Source organism: Giraffa tippelskirchi, chromosome 6 (genome assembly GCF_054371585.1).
Source record: "Giraffa tippelskirchi isolate mGirTip1 chromosome 6, T2T-mGirTip1v1.2.pri, whole genome shotgun sequence".
NCBI lineage: Eukaryota > Metazoa > Chordata > Mammalia > Artiodactyla > Giraffidae > Giraffa > Giraffa tippelskirchi.
In genome coordinates, this window is record NC_137280.1 from 41,002,839 (window position 1) to 41,016,502 (window position 13,664).

General features: G+C 39.7%; 1 protein-coding gene and 1 long non-coding RNA gene across 4 annotated transcripts in view; one reads left to right on the plus strand and one right to left on the minus strand.

The window, feature by feature from the left end:
• LOC145510436 (uncharacterized) lies at window positions 1–5,197 on the minus strand. The gene is made up of 3 exons (XR_014057012.1): window positions 4,812–5,197; window positions 1,608–1,716; window positions 1–707 (listed from the first exon to the last, which is right to left on the minus strand). It is a non-coding gene; the product is annotated as an uncharacterized LOC145510436 (long non-coding RNA).
• Window positions 4,364–13,664, plus strand: part of ELOC (elongin C) — a 25,434-nt gene continuing 16,133 nt past the window's right edge. Inside the window, exon 1 of one of the 3 annotated variants that reach the window (XM_081501586.1) lies at window positions 4,364–4,981. The gene's annotated coding sequence lies outside the window, so the exon portion shown is untranslated. Of the gene's footprint in view, window positions 4,982–5,092; window positions 5,152–5,238; window positions 5,326–13,664 lie in introns of those variants that run through there. The other 2 variants (XM_081501585.1, XM_081501584.1) reach the window with 2 other exon arrangements.

Genomic DNA, 13,664 nt, shown 5'->3' on the forward strand with positions numbered 1-13,664 from the left:
TGAGTTGGTAGAAAATAAGTGGAATTCATTCATTTACTGTTGATACTTGTCAAATTCGTTTTCCGAAATCATTCTCATCCGTGTACAGGATAGTTCATTATTTGTTAAAGAGGTATTCAGTGCCTTGCCTATTGCCAGGACTAACTCAGAAGCTAAGGCTATAAAGATACTGAATAAAACTGGGCATCCAGGGTGCTTATGTTGCAGGAAGTGGAATCCTTTCCAAGGCTGGAGAGGGGGCTCTTGTCTAACACTCAAATGAATTGCCCAAGGACACGCATGAACTGAGAAAGCAAAAGATGATTGGGTAGGGGCACCTGGGTGGAGAGCAGTAGGGTAAGGAAACCCAGGAGAACTGCTTTGCCATGTGGCTCACAGTCTTGGGTTTTATGGTGATAGGATAAGTTTCGGGGTTGTCTTTGGCCAATCATTCTGACTCAGGGTCCTTCCTGGTGGCTCAGGCATTGTTCAAGAAAGTTCTTGAGCAGGAAGGATGCCAGGAAGAAGGACTCTGGGAAGTGGTCAGACACGTGGTGTCCCCTTCTGACTTTTCCCCAACTCTTCTGGTTGGTGGTGGCTTGTTAGTTCCATGTTCCTTACCACGACCTCATGTCATAAAACAGCTCACACAAATGGTTACTATGGTGCCTGGCCAGGGTGGGCAGTTTCAGCCAGTGTGCTTCTCCTAACACATAGTGAAGGAAACCCTAAAAAATAAGTTAAAATATAATGTTTTATTATAATTGAAATTACCAATTTATGAAATGTTACAGAAGCCCAAGATGCAGAATGATTAATTTAGCCTGAGAATGGCCAAAGTTTCAGGTTCCACTGAGTATTGAGGGATGAGCATCTAACTAGTCAATACGCCCTTTTGTTTATTTCAGAACTGTGTGTTATACTCAAAATGTTATTTGCATAGGAGAGGAACAAACTAATAGTCTAAAATAGTGTCACCTTCACAACTCCAAATCCTGTCTACCTTTTTCTGAGTATCTAGAAGGATAAAATAATACTATCTCTTTATGGATAATTTCACTTTCTTTTTTGTTTCATTTATTGAAGTATAGCCAATTTAGTGTTGTGCTAATTTGCTGTACAGCAAAGTGACTCCGTTATACACATATATACATTCTTTTTTCATATTCTTTTCCATTCTGGTTTATCCCAGGAGACTGGATATATAGTTCCCTGTGCTATACAGTACAACTTTGTTATTTATTCATTCTAAATGTAGTAGTTTTGTCTGTGTGTTTCATAGATATGTTCGTTAGTGCCATGTTTTAGATTGCACATAAAAGTGATATCGTATGGTATTTGTCTTTCTCTTTCTGACTCACTTCACTTAGGATAATACTCTCTAGTTGTATCCATGATGCTGCAAGTGGCATTATTTTGTTCTTTTTTTATGAATGCATAATATTTCTTTGTGGACTTCCTAGGTGGCTCAGTGGTAAAGAATCCACCTGCAATGCAGGAGATGTGTTTTCCATCCCAGGGTTGGGAAGATCCCCTGGAGAAGGAAATGGCAACCCACTTCAGTATTCTTGACATGCTGTTTCCATGGCTTGGCTATTGTAACTTCACTTTCTTTATCTTCTGCTTACCTTTTAACATCTCTTGATTCTCCTGGGGGTCCAGTGGTTAAGACACTGTGCTTCCAATGCAAGGGCTGTCAGTTCCATCCCCAGTTGTGGAACTAAGATTCCAGATCACCTGAGACCAAAAACAAAACAAAAAACTCTTGCTTTAGTGTAGTGCATATTACAAACAACATCAATTAGCCATTATTGTACTGATTTAAACTTTTCTGTTCATATAGTGTTTTTTAATAGTTTTTAAAAAATAAACTGAGACACTCTAAAATTTCTGAGTTTATTTGAGTTCAGAGGTTTATTCCAATCATACAACACCAAACTAGAAATAGTCATGAGCACTCCACTGACAGCAGCTAGGGACAAGGTTTTTATAGAGAAGATACACATGCAAAGCAAGGAAATTATTTGATTATTATAGCTTATGCTGTTGCATTATTTGAGAAAAATTTCATTGGATGTTTGTGATTGGTTGTTCCTACTCTTGAGGTATTCACAGGACTGAATCTGGTGTTGCTCATTAACCTACCAAGACATCAGAGCCATCTCAGTCTAATGCCTCTTTGTATGATTACTTCAACAATATATTGAGAGAACCTGAATTTTTATCTTCTGTTAAACTTAGTTTCTTCCTACAGAAACTGTAGGCAGATGGAAATAATATTTTGTCTACTCAGAGTTTCTAAATAGCTAAAATGAGATCATATTCTGAAAACTTTGTGCTATAGAATTATATGAAATTATTATTCATGGTTAAAGATTTCCCAATTCTGGTAGTTTAGAGATTTTTTTAAATATATACTACTTGAGTGTGTGATACTAAAATGTTTACAAAATAATGTTTAAAAAATAATGTTTTAAACATTAAATAAATGTTAAATGTTTAATTAAAAATAATGTTTTAATGTTTTTAAATGTTTACAAAAGAATCCTTGATTTCCCCATTCATACCATCTGAGAGGGTTTTAAGATGGAGGCTCATGGAAAAATTGAAAATGGGTATCCCTTGTAGAATGTAAGCCCACCATTATTATATGTAATTTTTGTTTGTTTTTTAGCTGTCTTTCCTTCCCATCCACCACCCCCTTTCCTCTCCTTTAACTTAAGCTTAAGGAAAGAATGGTATGATGGAAAAAAGAAAAGAAAATTTTTGGTAAAGCCAGTATTTGATAAGAACCCTAAATACTTCTTTATACTGGGTTGGAAGTTAAACCAGGAGAGTCATTTAGGGAAATAATTTGTCAACAGATTATCAAGAACTTCAAAAATGTTCATATTCTAAAGAAACAGAAATATGGTCAAAGATTTCTGCAGATCCTGAATACAGTATTACATAAAGTGACTTAAAAATGAAAATAAGGTCAATGTCCAACATTTAAGGAAATATTTAAGTGATTCATGGTACATTTAGACAGTGTAAGTCTATAAACAGTAAAAATGATGTGGCGATTTTGGTTACAAAAGTGTGGGTTATTGAGGTTTGTTAAGTAGGAAAATAAATAGTATAAAGAACTATATAAATACAATATAATCTGTGTAAAAGTATATTAAAACACCAAATGTATCTGCAATTTCTACATTTTTATAACCATGTATTATGTTTACTATATGTAAATAATAAATTATTTACATAATAAATAATATCCTAAGTAAATTTTGCATTTTTAAAAAACAATCCTTGACTAGATTTTAGCCCTAAATCTGGCATTAGTTAGCCTCAGCATCCTCACCTGAAAAATTCTATCATTCTCTAGGCAACTAACATAGTGACCCTTTTAGAAGGTGATAAGGCAATGAGGAAAGGGAAGTTTTAAGAGGAGAAAACAACACTTCTGAAGTAAAGGAGGAAAAGTTCAGTCGAAAATGAGCCCATAGCCTCCTCTTCTCACCCCATTGCCTCTCCTCCTCACCAAACTCTATTCTGAGCTAGTATAACCAAAACACCTTAATCATTTTTGCAAAGGCTTTGAAAAATTAACCCCTGACAGTCTGTCCAGTATTGCTTTTGCAACACTTTTTAATCTGCCAAATGAACTAAAAGTGTCTTTCAGGCAAAAGTCACTAATTAGGTCAACAAACTCTGGGTCACCTGTGTTTTCCTTTTGTGGACATTATTACACAACAGTCCTAGTTGAGCAACTTGCAGTGGTGAGCGGCTTGGCCCTACATTCCTTTCATGCCTCAATCCGGTAAACAGAGGGTGAACTTTATTTAGCTGTTTCACTCTTCCTGGAAGGGTGCCTAAATATCACCACAGGAAAGCAAATAAAGCCGGCTCTGACTTATGATAGTTCAATTTATAGTTTCTTGACTTTATGATGGTGCAAAAGCTGTAAGATTCAGAAGAAACCATACACAATTTGGAATCTTAATCTTTTCCTGGGCTATGTGCAGTATGAAAGATGCAGTGTAATACGCTCTCCTCGGTTTTGAAGCTTCTGATCATTTACCCAATCAGGAGGGTAAACCACCTATACACTTACAATGATTCTGTTTTTCACTTTCAGTACAGTAATCAATAAACTACCTGAGATAATCAACACTCTATTGTAAAATAAGCTTTGTATTTGATGATCTCTGCCCAACTGCAGGCTGATATAAGCATTCTGAGCACAGTCTAGGGTAAGCTAGGCTAAATTGTGTTGAATAGGTTAGGTCTATCCAGTGCATTTTCGACTGATATTTCCAACTTCCCATGAGTTCTCAGGATAGAACCCTTTCTTAAGTGGAGGTAAGATCTGTAAAAAGGATAGGCAGATGGGAGGAGTGGGGAGATAGTGCGCCGAGGAGTCAGGGGGAGAGAGAACAGAGGAAGAAGGGGCAGAGGGGGCGTACAGTGACAAAGATGGTGTCAGAATTGAGTACTGGTGGCCGTAGTTTCTGTGAATGATTTCAGAATTCAACTGAGCAACCGGATGGCTGGGAGAGAGACAGGAGATGGGGTGCAGGCCTCCGTGTGGGGGTGGGGGGCGTGGTTGTTTTCAGTAAACACTGAAAAGTACCAGGAAGAGAGGAAATGAGGCCAGCGATTTCGCGAACTGCCGAGATGCTCTTCAATAAGCTCTGCAACTTTTCACAAGACAGAAACTGCTTCATAAAGAGCACGATCTTGTTAGCACAGAAACCGCACCCCCACTTTCCGACCTTTCTTCTGCGGACGTCTGCTACCTCTAGGCTTACCCGCAAAGGAGGGGCAGGGACAACCTCCAAAATTACCAGACTCTTTGAGACTCGGAGTGAGAAACTACAAGTTCCAGGTTGCAGCGCTGACTCCGCCAAACACGTCAGTACCCGCCAGAGAAACTATAAATCCCAGGATGCAATGCTGCCTCGGACCCTCTCCACTCCCAGCACGGCTTCAAGGATGAGGTCCCTCCGGAAATCAGGTTAGGGTCGGCGTTGCATGCTGGGAATCAGAAGACCCAAAACAGGATTGGCTGAGACTTTTCCCGGCACCGCCGTCCTCGCAGGCTGGCCCGTGGGAGAAGGGAGGGGGCGCGGCGCACTTCCTGTAGACGCCGGCAAGCAAGGCCTCGGCGCGTCTCCGCCTCACCAGGTACTAATCTCCCGCGCGTAGAAGGCATCTGTGACCCAGCGGAAGTGATTTCTCTTGCTGCCCCGGAACCCACGGCGGCAGGCAGCTGGGGGTGGGGGGGGCGGCCCTGGTGTAGGGGCTGTGGCGGTGCGCGGGGACCCGGTGCGGTGGCTGCGGTTGCTGCGGAGCTGACGAGTGAGTCTTCGGCTGGGGTGGGAACGGAGCTCTGGGCCCGCGTGGGGGACGAGGGAGGCTCGTACTGGGTGCTTTCGCCATCCCGCTTCCCACCCCTTCCCATTTGGGCGGGGAAGGAACGGAAGCTTAACCTTCCCCTGCCGCTTCGGCTCCTGGTTTGGGGGAGGGGAGAGGAGGGCGGCGGGACCTTTCCTGGCGCCGCTCGGTGGGCTTGGAAAAGGGAGGAAGGAGGGGCGGCGGCTGGCGAGACTGGGCCTCTTTGGGGTTGAGCGCGAGGAGGGTGGAGTTAGGAGCATGGCAGCCCTGTCGCTTTTCCTTTTTTGCTTTCCCCGGGCGCACTCAGGTTTGTCCTTTCCTTGGAGTCAGTCTCCAGTCACAGAAGAGGGCCCTCGCTCTTTCCTGCAGCGGGACCCCTAGAACTTTACCTTTGGGGCAACTTGTTGGGTGATCTCTGCCCGACTTAGTGGTTTGGGTCTGTCGAGCATCTGCCGCCCAGTCTTATCTGATGGAGGCATCTAGTGTCAAGTACGGTGGCCATTAAATTTCTCCTGTGGACCTCTTTGGTATAGTTTATGGAGTTCGAGTTATTAGCGCGAGCATTTCTACTCTGCGTCGCCTTCCGTATAGAAAACAACCGAAATCCTTTAGAGTTTTAAAACCTTATTTTCAAACTGCCAAATTTGTTTTTTGGTCTCCAAGTAGTTTTCCTGTTTTGTTTAGTGGACTAAAATGAGACATCTCCGATCTCGTTTACATTGTAATTGTGGTATAATTCATGATGTTGAAACATCACTGTTCACACGTGGGTTCATTCATTTCGGAGATACAATGGCAAAGAGACAACTATGACCCCTGTCATCGTGGATATTAAGTGCTTATTGCCAGTGATGAGTTTGGCCTCATAATTTTTAAGTAACTGTCCTTTTTTCCTTAAGTATAAGATCAACCTAATAACCAATAGCTACCATTCCAAGGTATATATATAAATTTATTTCAAATGGAAGATGCTAGTTTCATTGCATTATGGTAATTCTGTAATATGATTAGGCAATAGTTTGTAGTCAGAAGTTAGAGTCAGTTCTATATATCAAGTTCTAAAGTAATATTTGTATCTTATAAATTGCTTTTTTGGATTTTTTTTTAATAGATTTTTCAGTATTAAGATCAGAAGAATCTCATCAGTGATTTCAAGCTTTGGTGGTTAAGAAAACTATAGTGCCATTCACTCAAATATTTATTGAGCATCTTCATCTTCTATATGTTAGGCACTATATATGAAGCCTGCCCTCTTGGAGCTTGAGGAGAGACTGTACATTAAGTAAGCAAATATAGTTTCAGATGGCGATAAGTGTGAAGAGAATATAACTAGATTTAGAGTTAGATTAAGTTAGGGTGACTAGGATGAGAGTGTGTAATTTTGAAAGAGAAGTACTCAAGGAAGACCCACTTCTCTGAAGACTTAATGTTTTGCCTGGAGACCAAAACAATGAAGATCTCAAGGAAGAGTTTTTGAGAGAGCAGTAACTGAAAATGCATAGACCTTAAGAGAAATGAACTTGACCCATCAATACTTAGAAGGTCATTGTGGCTGGAGCATAAGGAAGAGTGATGGGAGATGAGAGCAGAATGGTTAGCAAGCAGTAAATGAAATGGAACTTTATTATCTTTGTTCTGTTTGTAATGACAAACCATTAGAGGATTTTGTGTAGGGGAATGCTTTTGATGACTAACTGCTGAGTGGCAAACTGAGTTGGAGGAAAGTGGAGAAACCAGCTCCTAAGGCGACTTGCAGTAGTTCAGCTGAGCTGTGGTAGCTTGAACTAGAGATGTAGAGTTGGAAGTGAGAAGCGGTCTGATTCGGAGTATAATTTGAAGGTGGAGCCAAATGGGTCGCCCAGACATCTGGGTGAACAGTAGCACCATCTCCTGGAATGAGGGAGACTGGGGAGGGTGCACTGGTTTCTAAGCAATAAAGCAGGAGTTCTGTATAGAGTGTACTAAATTTGATAATTTTATACAGCTCAGAATATGTGCAGTAGTAGGCAATAGGATACCCACTACTGTTGCTCAGAGCAGAAGTCAGGATTGGGAGATAATCTTGGAGTCATGTTTTATAGGTGGTACTTAAAACTACGGACCAGAGGACATCAAGAGTATTGATGGAGAAGACGACAGATGGCTGGGAAGGGAGCACTCTGGTCAGAGGAGCAGTGATGGGAACCGAAAGGCCAGGAGGGTGTGGCATCTGTAATGCTAATGGAAGAAAAGAGGGTGGAGTCAACTATAAAAGAGTAAGAGGAAGATTAAAAATTGACCTAGTGACGAAGTAGTTGAAATTTGACAAGAGCACTTTGATTGGACTAGTAGTCTAAAAAGACTGATTATTGTGGGTTATGGAGAAGTGGGTGGTCCTGATGATGTTACAGCATTTGATGCGTTGATGGGAATAGGGGCAGAGCAAAGTTCTTGGATCACTGTGGTAGGAAGGATGATTTTTATGCAGCTTTTGAAACAGGAAAATGGGCAGAATATATGGTATGTAGGTATGCAGGTAGGATGAAGGTGGAAAAGACAAGGCATTTGAAGTGATTTGTTCTGTTTTGTTGGTGAAATAAGTGAAGTTGTTAGGGTAGGGAGGAGAGGAGTGTGGGAGGTTTAAGAGAAGCTGTAAATTTTCTGAGTAGGAAAGCCAGTTAACTAGTTAGTTAAGGGGATCACTGTGATACCAAGTCCTTGTTTAAAGTGTGTGGCCATAGTTTTAAAATAGAGACTAGTCAAAATGGTTGTGACTTTTCTTCAGCCAGTTCAGCTTTTTATTTGAGGCCTGAGCTGGGTGGAGAATTGGGTTTGGCCAGGATTGGGATTTTGGGTGGGTTAGCTACATCAGAGGAGGGGCAGGGAGTTAAGGAGTATAAAGACTGAGGTGTGTATGATGCCAGTCCTCGTGTTAACAGTGGAGTGAACCAAGTTCTGGGTTTGCTTTGTATTTGTTTTTTATTTTTAGTCCATCGTTAAAAGGTTTTTAAAAACTATTTTATAGTGCATAGAATGTATAATTGTTGTTGTTTAGTCATTAAGTTGTGTCCCACTGTTTGGGATCCCATGGACTGTAGTCTGCCAGGCTCCTCTGTCCATGGGATTTTCCAGGCAAGAATACTGAAGTGGGTTGCCATTTTCTTCTCCAGGGGATCTTCCCAATCCAAGAATCAAACCTGTGTCTCCAGCATTGGCAGGCTGATTCTCTACCACTAAGCCACCAAGGAAGCCCTTTTGCTCTTATGTTTTAGACTAAGACAAAGGAGTTTGGAGATCATTGCCTGAGAGGGAGATTAGGTTGGTTACAGGATGTGGCAGACAGGACAGCCTCAGTGGAACACACAGCACTCTGGAGCTCTTGAGTGAGTTCTGTGCTGTGTGGGAGCCACTCTGCTTAATAAAGATGAGAAATTGGGAATTATGGGCATTTGTAGAGGGAGGGTGAATTTCAGATGGGTTCAGTCATAAAATGGTAGAGTTGGAAGGGACTTTAGACACAGTTTAGTCCAGTTTCCTCATTTGGGAGATGAAGAAACAGAAGTCTTATTACTTAAACCTATCTGAGTCTCAAGAAGAAAAAAAAAATTTTTAATGTTTCTGCTGTGTTGTGTGGCCTGTGGGATCTTAGTTCTGTGACCAGGGATCGAACCCATGTCTTCTGCATTGGAAGCTCAGAGTCTTAACTACTGGACAAGGAAGGCCCAGAATGAGAATTTTATATCATCCTGAGACATAAATTCAGCAACACTATAAGCACATGCTAGGCAAAATATTCTAATGTCTTTTTACAAACTAGAATTGTGTAACTTCTGTCAATTTGTATTAATGGCCAAAGCCTCTATAATTGCCTCTTCAAATAGTCCTAAACATTAGATAATTTTTGTTTAATGTAATTTACTTCATTTTCCAAATTAATCATATTCTTACATATTATTATTAAGAACAAATGATCAGGCTGACTGACCATTGTTTCCTTCATAAGTGGCTTAGTTCCACATACTTGTTTCTTTTTAAAAATTCAGTTTTAAATCATAGTTTTCTAGTTAAATAACTAGAAATGACTAGTACTTTCAGACATGTATTTCAGTGCTCTTTTAAAAAGAAAATTTGAAGTGTCATTGACCTACAATAATACATTAGTTTCAGATGCACAGCATGTGCTGTGCTTAGTGGCTCAGTCGTGTCCAGCTCTCTGTGACCCCATGGACTGTAGCCCACCGGGCCCCTCTGTCCGTGGGGCTTCTCCAGGTAAGAATACTGGAGTGGGTTGCCATGCCCTCCTCCAGGGGATCTTCCCTACCCAGGGATCAAACCCGGGTCTCCCACATTGCAGGCGGATTCTTTACTGTCTGAGCCACCAGGGATGATTCAGTATTTCTATACTTTACAAAATGATCACCACAGTGATAAGTCTAGTGCCATCTGTTACTATACAAAGATGTTACAATATTTGACTGTATTCCCCATGCTTTATGTTTTATCCACGTTTCATGACTCCTAACTGGAAGTTTGTTACCTCTTTTTTTTTTTTAATTGAAGGATAATTGCTTTACAGAATTTTGTTGGTTTCTGCCAAATATTAGCATGAGTCAGCCATAGGTATATGTATGTCCCCTCCCAGGTTTTGTACCTCTTAATCTCCCTTATCTGTTTGACTCATTCCTCCACCCCGTTCCTGTGTGGCAACCACTGGTTTGTTCTGTGAGTCTGGTTCTGTTTTGTTACGTTTGTTCATTCATTTTGGTGTTTAGATTCCACATGTGAGATCATACAGTTCTTGTCTTCACTCTCCGACTTATTTTACTTAGTGTAATACCTGTGTTGTTGCAGATGGCAAGATCTCATTCTTCTTATGACTGAGTAATACTCTTTTGTATGAGTAATTTTGTATTGTGTGTGTCCCATCTTCATCCATTCATCTGTTGGTGGGCGCTTAGATTGCTTCCATATCTTGACTATTGTAAATAATGCTAAAATGAATGCAGGGGGTGAATGCATTTTTTTTGAATTAGCATTTTTGTTGACTTCAGAAAAAATCTGCAGAAGTGGAATGCTGGATCTATGGTAGTGCTATTTTTAATTTTTTGAGGAACTTCCATACTGTTTTCTGTAGTGGCTGCATCAATTTACAGTCCTACCAACGCTGTGTAAGTGTTCCTTTTTCTCCACATCCTTGCCAGCGCTTGTTATTTATTCATTGTCAAAAATGATGATAACCATTCTAACAGGTCTCAAGTGGTATCTTATTATGGTTTCAATTTGCATTTCCCTGGTGATTTTTGATGTTGTGCATCTTTTCATGTATTGATTGGCTATCTGTGTGTCTTTGGGAAAATGTCTATTCTGGTCCTCCTCCCATTTTTCAGTTAGGTTGGTTGGGGGTTTTTGATTTTGAGTTATATGAATTCTTTATATATTGGATTGGCCAAAAAGTTCATTCTGGTTTTCCCATATGAGGTTAACGAACTTTTTTGTTGTTGTTCAGTCGCTCAGTTGTGTCCTACTCTTTTCAACCTCGTGGACTGCAGCACATCAAGCTTCCCTGTCCTTCACTATCTCCCAGAGTTTGCTCAAACTCATGTCCATTGAGTTGATGATGCCATCCAACCATCTCATCCTCTGTCACCCCCTTCTCCTTCTGCCTCAGTCTTTCCCAGCATCAGGGTCTTTTCCAGTGAGTTGACTCTTCACGTCAGGTGGCCCAAGTATTGGAGCTTCGGCTTTGGCCAACCCCATATTTTGGGTATTAACCCCTTAACAGACATACTGCTTGTAAACTTCTCCTGTTCAATAGGTGGCCTTTTAATTATGTTGACAGTTTCATTTGTTTTGCACAAACTTTTTCTTTAGTTTGATGTAGTCCCATTTGTTTACTTTTGCTTTGTTTTCCTTGCCTGAGGAGACATATCCTCCAAAATACTGCTAAGACCAGTGTCAAGGAATGTACTGCCTATGTTTTCTTCTAGGAGCTTTCTGATTTCAGGTCTTACATTTAAGTATTTAATACACTTTTGAGTTTATTTTTGTATATGGTGTGAGAAAGTTCAGTTTTATTTCTTTTGCATATAAGCTGCCCAGTTTTCCCAACACCATTTATTGAAGAGGCTCTCTTTTTTCCACTGAATATTTTTGCTTCTTTTATCATAGATGAATTGATCATGTAACTGTGGTCTCATTTCTGGGCTCTCTGTTCTGCCATTAGTCTATGAGACTGTTTTTACATACTGTCGGGATTACTGTAGTTTGTAGTATGGAGAAGGAAATGGCAGCCCACTCCAGTATTCTTGCCTGAGAAAGCCCATGGACAGAGGAGCCTGACCGGCTCCAGTCCATGGGGTCGCAAACAGTCAGACATGACTGAGCAACTAAGCACAGCATAGCATGCCTTCTGCATCATACATTTCAGACTCCATTTATCACTGAGAGACTAGACAGCAGCACAGCAGCTTGTAGTGTAGTTTAAAATTAGGGACCATGTTACCTCTGACTGTTCTTCTTTCTCAGAATTGTTTTGGCTATTCAGGGTCATTTTTATATATTTAACTGCAGAAAACATGAGTTTAATAGGTGAGAAATCATTTATTTTGCATAAATGGCATAAAACTGTACCTATCATTCTTATCTGCTTTTAAAAAATTAATAGTTTATCTTGGTGGTATTTCCATGTTATTATATACATATATTTAACTTAATCTTTTTCACTGCCCCAGAATATTTCATAAGTTTATACTATTTTTGTTTCATATTACCCAGTTCCCCTCCCATTTAAATCTTGGTTCTTAGCAAGTTTTAATGTTTTAGTTTTCATGTTGCCATTGGAATCAAACATTTTTGTAGAGGTCTGTTAGCTATTTGTATTTTTTTTGTCTGATATGTTTCTAGAGTTCAGTGGGTTTTTTTTTTTTTTAACATTTGGTTCTTTAATAGCTATTATATTCTTGTGAGTAATGAGTTAGATATCTACAGAGCTGTAGATTTGCAGCTGTTGCTCTCATCTACTTAGCTAATCCAAGCAAGTCAGCTGAAAAACTGTTAGAACTAGTAAGAGAGTTCTATGAAGATGATGTAATACAAGATCAACTTCGAATTTGAAAGGTTTTCTTTAAAACACCAGCAATAGCCTTTCATAAAGTATAATATAAAACAGATCTCATTCATAATGGAGACTGTAAAGTACTAAAAGTAGACCTAACAAGAAATGTGTAATCACAAAATGGGGACTTGCCCAACTCTTTAGCAAAAGCATGTTTATCACCCTATTGTAATTAAAACAGTGGGGATATTGGTCAGGTATAAACAGGATTGATGGAACAGAATACAATCTAGAAATCCGTGTAATCTAGTGTATGTAGTAATACAGTGTATGACAAAGGTGACATTTCAAATAAGGGATGCGCTGTTAAAAGATCTTTTTGGTGATCAATGACACTAGGCCGAAAACTGACTTCAGTATAGGCCTTAGGCTTACCAGAATTTCTGTTTTTTACCAAAACATAAAAAAAAAAATGCTAAGAGTAATTTTATGTATGACACTCTAAAAGCACAATGACATCAAGCCTTTGTTCATGTCTTCTGCCTAGAACTATTCTCAACCCACTGTTCAACCACTTCCTTTTACCTACCTAATTCCTATTTCGAGAACTCACTCAGTTACAGAGTAAATGTTCACACTGAGCTTTTGTAACCCCAAACTTAGATTTATATAGGTTATCTGTGGGTTAAGTCCAAATTTAATCATTTCGATTATTTTAACTTCTTAGGTATCAGAGTCTATTCTTGTTGATGTTGATTTACTCTTTGTTAGTAATGGGGAGCTCCCTTCCCCACTCAACCTTTAACCCTTGTATAAATTATAGAATTTATTTACTATATTAAGAAGTCTATAGAAAAACTGTCGCTACCCAGAGGGCTTCTAAGGTGTGACTTTTCATGGTTGCTTAGCTACTGCTAGTTAAATAAACATCCTAAAGGTTTTACTCTGGAGATTTTTTTAAAGAAAAGTTAGCACTTGAAATTCTACCTTTTCTAGCATTTTTTCCTTTTGTGTGTGTGTTTGTGTTTGTTTTTTAGGATGAGTACAAAGCAGTGTGAACAGAAGAAACTAATAATGACTGAAAAATTTTTTAAATTGCTTACTAGTATTACCATAAAAGGACATAGTACTGGTTTTAAATTTTAAATAACTATCTAAGGATTTGTATCGGCACCTCTCAGCAGTAGTCGAAAAGAAGTTTTAACAGGAGCCAGCATTTATTACCATGGTTTTATGGAATAATGGAAGGGAATGTGGGCTCTAAAGCAAA